General features: G+C 38.9%; 2 pseudogenes; one reads left to right on the forward strand and one right to left on the reverse strand.

Annotated features, from left to right (window-relative positions):
- Positions 1-4,231: 4,231 nt before the first annotated feature.
- On the reverse strand, positions 4,232-4,320 carry LOC131957086 (uncharacterized; annotated as a pseudogene).
- A 333-nt stretch (positions 4,321-4,653) lies between these two features.
- On the forward strand, positions 4,654-4,819 carry LOC131957088 (uncharacterized; annotated as a pseudogene).
- Positions 4,820-8,235: the final 3,416 nt, after the last annotated feature.

Here is an 8,235-nt window from a genome sequence, read left to right on the forward strand (position 1 = left end):
CCTCTGATCAAAATCTTCCCCCCCCCCCCAATACCCGAACAAGAGAGTAGAGATGGCTTACAGTAATGTTATATAGGGATTATGGCCGAGCCTGAGGGAATGATCTGTTTCAGTTGTCTCTTGTAGCTTTCTATAATTCATGATATTGTGGTTCTGTCAATAAAACAGCAACATGGGATCTATAAATAGCCAGATCTAGATCGTGTATAGGGAAAGAATCGACATACTTTAATTCTGTTTCTTTTATTTATTTGTTTATTGATTTTTTTTTAGAAATATTACGGGGTGGGGGAAGGGATTTGCAGATATAGATTTGTCGTTATCTCTTCTTAATCTTTATATTTGTTTTTAAAATGCAACACTCAATAGTTGAACACAGACGACTGCATTCGTGTATAATTAAGCAAGATTGTATTACTGTAGTAGGTAAGAAACTAGTAGATACTTAGACGAGTTTAAGATTTCAATAAAATTCCCTTTCCATTTAGGAAGTGTTTTTATCAACTAACCAAAGTTTCACAGGCGACCAAATGAAAGGTGTAGCAATACACAAAGGGCACACACACACACACACACAGACACACACACAGACACACACACAGACACACAGAGACTTATACACACACATACAAACCCACATACATTCATTTTTATGTGTATAGGGCTGGTAAGTAGGTCACCAACTTGTTCTATGGCTCATGCAGTTTTTATTGAGCCGTAGAATTGGTTGGTGACCTACTTACCAGCCCTATAGACGACACGACCTGAAACCCTATTTAGCTAATTAAGTCGAGATGTCTGACCAAGTCTAATTTACCTAATTGACTAGTTACTCGACATTAGACAATTCTCGTCGCGAACCACACACTTCACTCCCGTTCGCGCATGCGCCAAGATGGCCGTCAGTCGTTAGTAGAGCTCTTGATCCAAATTCAACAAATTTTGACCAGATTTTTGTCAAGTGGTGTCCTAGGTCAACTGAGTGATGACGTGTCACACAATATGATGACGTGGCACACAATATGATGACGTTTCTCACACGAGGCTCGCGTGCACGGAATCACGTGATAATCTCGCGGTTGATTTGTCTGACGTCACGTAACGGAACTTATAAGGTACCGAAAGAAATTTCGCTCGTACAAGAAAAATGTCCTGCGGCCAATCAATGTTCACTAATATTTAATCTTCATGACCGGCGAGTGTGTTTTCGACCACACCAAATCAATATACCTGCATATCATAGCATTTCTATTTATGTCTTGCTTATTCAAATCTCAAATCATTGTTTTATGTCGTATTGATGGCATTTCCGTTTTAAAAAATTCAATTGGTTTGTTTTATTTAAGCAGGACAATCAAAGCTATACGGAGCAGTTTTAGAAGAGAAACTTGAGTAGGTTTTTTTTTAAACTCAGACATTTGTTTAAAAGTTTTGCCTGTTTGTAAAAAAATAAATATTATGATAACCATTCGTCCCGATTGGGAGAAAGGCGGGTTTCTTTCAGACATATTTTTCTCCAGGGGTGCACTTAAAGTTTCAGTTCTGTGTACTAGCATATACATATATATATATATATATATATATATATATATATATATATATATATATATATATATATATATATATATATATATATATATGTGACCGAGCGTAGTTGCATCTTCTGCTCGACAACGCCAAATGTAACGAGTCTATTTGCCTGTAGTGCCAAATGTTAACGAGTCTAACCACTCATTCTACACAACATCGACCACAGTATAGATACTCGAAGATGCAGGTTCGCTATTGATCCTTTTATTACATGAATCAAAGAAATGCTTCATAATAATATAATGAATAAAAAGAAATGCTTCACAATAATAGTCTGAATCAACTGACCCCCAACAGTCCTCACTAGTCTTCACATAACTGAATGCACATGTCTATCGTCCTTATTAACACAATACGGCTAACCCGTTCAATAACCAACTTGATACTGATCCTGTCACTGTCTCTGATACTCCTCTTACTGACTGACTGATCCCCACTCTCTCGTTCTCAGCCGTCGCCTTCCTATATATATCCCTTCGTATTCGTAATCGGATTCGTAATCGTATTCGTAATCGATTCTAATCGTTGCATCAGAATGTTAATTACGCCGCTTCTGTCATACAGTCCGATTAATAAGCCTTCTGCACTGTTACGTCAGCCAAGTCGTGTCAAAGTTGACAGCGCTTGTCGTATCCTTCCCAAAATACGCCGTGGCTTTATGATCGTTATCAGCCTAACACCTGCACTATTGCGTTGTTATCGTCTCTGGTAACTACACCTAGTTACATCTATATATATATATATATATATATACATATACCTAATCATAATCAAGGATCGTAATATTGAAATACATATAAGTTATGTTAGTGGCTCTTTGAAAGTTGGGATATTTTATAAATGGTAACTTTTGGCTCTTCCGTCTCAAAAGGTTGCCGACCCCTGCCCTAAGCAAATAATTTTTTTTAATACTTTTATTTATACAGGATAGTTATATTGGTGTACAGAATATAGTAAATAAATAGCAAAATAGGTAAATGAATACAAAAGATACATTGAATTTAAAGCTTGTTGGTTCAAAAATTGAAAAGAGGCTGGTTTATAACATGTTTGCCAACAAAAGTGGGTGAAAAAGTATAACATGGAAGAATTGTCGAAAACAAAGCTAGTTTGCATGGACTTCATCCCATTCGAACAAAAAACATAGTAAATACCAAAGAAAAATGAATAAGCAGTAGAGTAGTCACATACACACACACACAAATTTGTTGTTTTACACAGATTTCGTTTACATTTGTACAATAGTGAATTACAAAAATAAATAAAAAAGTAAATAAAAATAAATAAATATTCGAAAGTAATGTTTTTGGTGGGCGGTGGGGTCGTTGGAGCAATTGAGGCGGATGTGGGCTTATCATGACTGAGGGTGAGGTGGGCAGGGGGGAGTTGGTGGATACTATTTTTTTCTTTTGTGCCGTCTGGCGTTTAATAGATTTCCTCACTTGCTGTCTCCCTGCGCGAACAAGGAGGCAGCAAGAGTAGGTTGCATGATTATATACATACATGAAATATTATACATATTTAAAAGAATTTAATTCTTGCTTGTGTTATTTTCCTTGTGTTTCTTGATTCACTTCTGGTTTCTTTCTATATTTTCTTGTTTCCTTGACTTCCGGTTTCTTGGTTTCCTTTGAAATAACATAAAGTACATGACAAACAAAACATGATCGCTTATCGTCCTTTGGCCTTTGTTCTTGCACGTGATACAATCTTGGTTGGTTAGTGGTTTCTTCTTGGTTGGTAGTTGTATTTTGGGAGTGTTAGTGAGGGATGTTCCATGGTTGAGGCGTTGATCGAAGCGTTGGTGAGGCGTCGAGCTTGGTGTGTTGTCTTGATGGTAGTATTGTTCGATGGAGTGGAGCTTGGTGTGTTGTCTTGATGGTAGTATTGTTCGATGGAGTGGAGCTTGGTGTGTTGTCTTGATGGTGGTATTGTTCGATGGAGTGGAGCTTGGTGTGTTGTCTTGATGGTGGTATTGTTCGATGGAGTGGAGCTTGGATAGGGTAGCGAGGTGAGCGATGTGTCGAGTGTTAGGTAAGTTGATTAGTTGGTCTTTGAGAGGCAGTTAGTTGATTTGCTTGTGTTTGACGTAAGCCTCCCACCTAAGATTTCTCCTAGGTGGGTGTCGTCAGAGTGGTAGTGAGTTTGTTGGAAGCGGGGTAGATGCGTTTGACGTATTAGGTGAGTTCGATTTGTTGAGCGAGGTAGTTGCGTGTGACGTAGTAGATGAGTTCGATTTGTTGAGTTGCGTTTGGCGTAGTAGCTGAGTTCGATTTGTTGGCGTTTGACGTAAGCCTCCCACCTAAGATTTCTCCTAGGTGGGTGTCGTCAGAGTGGTAGTGAGTTTGTTGGAAGCGAGGAAGATGCGTTTGACGTAGTAGATGAGTTTGATTTGTTGGCGATTTGACCGACCTCCCACCTAAAATTTCTCCTAGATGGGTGTCGTCAGTCTGAAAAAAAGAAGGTTGAAAATTAGCCACTCGTACATTTGAAGCCACCCAATACAAGTACTGGGTGACTCATCTCGAGAGCATGTGCGTTCGAGGGATGTGTGGGAGCAACCCCACAGCGGTCGTTGGCGAGATTTGCGTGAGTTAGAGTAGTAGATTTGACCGCCTCTCGGCCCCGGCAGCCAGCCCGAAAAAGGACTGACCAACCAAATGGCTAAGATCCGTGTAGATCCATAACAGATACTACACTTTGATCTTAGCCAAAAGGCCGAGAAGCGATCATGTTTTGTTTGTCATGTACTTTATGTTATTTCAAAGGAAACCAAGAAAACCGGATCTGAAAACAAGTAAATCAAGGAATCAGGAAAATATAGAAAGAAACCAGAAGTGAATCAAGAAACACAAGCAAGAATTAAATTCTTTTAAATATGTATTATATTTTCATGTATGTATATAATCATGCAACCTACTCTTGCTGCCTCCCTGCGCGAACAGGGTAGAAAGCAAGAGAGGAATTTTATTAAACACAAAAAAAAAAAAATTACTTTTACTGTAAGTAAGTAAGTAAAGTAATCCAAGGTTTACTTCAAACTACGTGTGTGTTCTTATAATTATCCAGCGCAGTGGCGGTACCATAGCCAATGAGGTTTTACCGAGGCGTGGTTATTGCTAGTTGAAAACTATTCCCAATCTCATCTCCATGCACTAGAAATGGACTATGCAACTATCACGAAAGTCAACAATGGGGTTGCGCCCATTTTTGTTCCCTCTAGGTCGAGAGATCCGGAGAGGAGCCACCCGGACTACGGTTTGGGTGGCTTAATGAAAACATGGGCCCAAACTCTTTCAGTTTCAGATATCAAGACAACAATCACAATAGACCAGTCTGATGTAATAGCTCCTGAGCTCTTCGACTCGCCTACTGTAATTCAAGTCACCATCCAATCAACCAACCACCAGAATATCCCTGGTCACCTCTTGCGCAAGATCATTAGCCCACACCAGATCCTGCTGCTCAACTATGGACGAGGGGATACCTGGTACTTCTCGTCCAACGAGTTTGATGTAGCGGATCTGGACGGCACCACAAAAACACACGGCCCATACACTTTGAAATTCGACAGATACCACAAGGACAAAATCATCGGAACCCTTAGATGGGTCCCGCCAGCCCTGAGCAACGAAACACTGATTAAGGCACTGCAAACCTTTTGAGACAGAAGAGCCAAAAGTTACAATTTACCAAATCTCCAAGTTTTTAAAGAGCCGCCTACATTTTTATACTATTGTTATTAATATTATGATCTTTAATTAGGATATATATATATATATATATATATATATATATATATATATATATATATATATATATACATAAAACAAATGTATGTGTGTTTGTGTGTGTGTCTGTTTTTCTTTTATGCATTACTACACCTTTCATCCGATCGCCATGAAACTTGGAAAATTTGTTGAGAATACTCCCAGGGGGGTAGAGGTGCGATTTTTCTCTATATACGGTAAAAAAAAAGTTGTATGCGGTTCGACACGGTTTATCCGAGTGCCATGAAATTTTGTAGAGTAGATAAAATACTCCCGAGAAGATTGCTGCGTAAAAAAATTTAAAATTCTTATGGGAGGCGCCCGGGTGGTGCCTTTTTTGTCAATACACGTTCTGGCGCCCAGAGTTCCAGAGCGGCTATATTAGTACTTGGAATCCGCTAATCGGGCGTTCTGCATAGCGGCAAGGGGTACTACTATATTCAGTGGCAAAACTGCAACAGACACAACCGCCGGCGCCTCGTCCATTGGGCGACCCTGCGAACACTATAGGGCCTACATTGTTTTTTTTAAAGGCTGTACACGATAGACACAATGGGCAACAATACGTTCATTTTAAACAGCGCGATAGGCTATGGATACTAAAGGTTGTTATAGTCGCTCACTAAATTGAATTAGGCGCGTCCTCCGGCGTCACTGCACTAAGCGCCTACCTTAGTTTTAAGCAGCACCCTACAATACGACAATCGATAATTAAACTGAGCTAGGGGCTACGCGACGCCCCGGCGGTAGTGTTATCGGAATCGCTAGAGCGCCACTTACCGTCGGTGAGTGATTAACGGTGATATTATGGTGAGTGATTAACTTACACTCAAGGCTTTCACACAGCACGCCATGGTGGTGGGCGCTAGTGCCCCGATAAATATGATCCAAACACAGGCATTCTTTATATTTAAAAAAACTCAGTTTTAGGAAACAAGAAAGTAGGTCTAAATTGAAATATCCAGTCACTAAATATTCTAATAGAATAGCGAGTGTTTACTGTTTATATTTATTATTATATCCTTCATTACTGAGTGTCGCAGACTAATACTTTTATGAGCTTTAAAAATAAAATAAAATAAGTATTTATATTTGTGCAGCGAGCTGAAGAGCCGCATCTTGACATCAAAAGAGCCGCAGGTTTCCGACCCCTGCTATGGGACTATCCCAGGGGTCGGCAACCTTTTGAAGCGGAAGAGCCAAAAGTTACAATTTTCAAAATTTCCCTGGTTTTAAAGAGCCACTAACATTTTTTATTTCAAATATTTTATTTTTTTATTAAGATTATTAGTATTTGTTCAAGGAGCTGGAGAGCCGCATCTTGATATCAAAAGAGCCGCATGCGGCTCGCGGGTTGCCGACCCCCGGACTATCCCAATCCACTTTAGAAGCCAATAACTTTTCTTTCTTTCTTTACGGACTCCACTGGTTCAGTAAATATCTTCAAGCAAATAAAAATATTTTAAAAATATATCCTACCATGAAACCGTACATCAAGAGTTTTCTCGGTATTAATATTTAAGTTGGTTGGTATAAGTAATTTCTAATTATTCGATTAAGAACTAACAATTACTAGGAGTTGTAATTAACATTTAGTTATTAATCACCTAAGGTTTTAAATAACTTTTTTGTATTTTAATTTTTTATAATTTATACTGATGTTTGTTTACTTGTTTTTACTTAAAAATATATTATTATTTTTTTCCATTTCTTTTTATCATTTAATTTTATAATTATTTCCCTTGAAAATAACTCAATATTTGTTTTCTCCCTTAACAAATAAGTTCCATGCGCGAGATATTTTGACTCAAGCAAAAAACGATGGGCAAACCGCTGTTAACTGTGTTACACCATGGTGCTCTCTCGGGACTAACACTAATATTCTGTGCCAGCGTTTAGTTCCATGTGGGGTGGGGGGGGGGGGGGTGTGATGGAATCTAGTGAGGGAGAATTGAATGTTTGGGTGATTTTGGAAGAGACTATTTTCGTATCCAGTTTAGATTTGGGAGATTTTTAGTGTGGGAGAGTTTAGTGTGGTAAAATTTCGTGTGGGAGAATTTAGTGTGCGAGAATTTAGTGTGGGAAATTTTTTGTGGGGAGTTTAGAGTGGGAGAATTTAGTGCGGGACAATTTTGTGTGGGAGAATTAGGTGTGGAAGAAATGAGTAAATAGTGTTGTAGTGTAGACAAAGGAAGTAAGTTGAGTGTTTTTGTATATATAAATAAATCTACGTTTACTGTGAATAAGTTGAGTGGGGGTGTTTAGATTAGTGGGGGTGGGGGAGTTGTCCTTCTGGGTGTGGTTTAATCGACCTCGGATCATGTGACAATGTGACGGATTGCGTCATTTGTATAACGATGCTTTGGTTATTTCTTCATCTAAGACTAAATAGTAGGGAAAAAGCATGTTTTATAACCTATATATTAACGAGCTTTCACAAGCGCTAAATTACAAAAGTAAGAGTACACTTTTCAAGCTATAATACTAAACATTGTCGAAATAGTTCCCATCATTATCTATCGATATATTGTCCCTTTCACTTACATACGAGCTTCGACAGGCGGCCGGTCCGTGTTTGGTTGTGCCACATAGGGGGCATATAGATCTCCTACCGTTAAGTTGTAGTAACATGGTGTAAGTTTCCCCACCGATCTCAAGATCAATGTAATGGGGTAAATCCTTTAAAGGAGCGTTTGGGCAGAAATCGACTGCCCACTTATCACTTTTCCCGATCTTAAGAGCTGAAACTATTGTGTCTGGTTCTGATATTTCAATCATAATTTTGTTGATCATATTCTGGGTAATGGTAGGGGGTACCCATTTTGGGTTACCCCTCTGACCGTTTTTGTACACATGCATCAGCAAAATGCTGCTA

Source organism: Physella acuta, unplaced genomic scaffold (genome assembly GCF_028476545.2).
Source record: "Physella acuta isolate Inbredline_101_S28 unplaced genomic scaffold, ASM2847654v3 ptg001205l, whole genome shotgun sequence".
In the NCBI taxonomy this organism is placed as follows: domain Eukaryota; kingdom Metazoa; phylum Mollusca; class Gastropoda; family Physidae; genus Physella; species Physella acuta.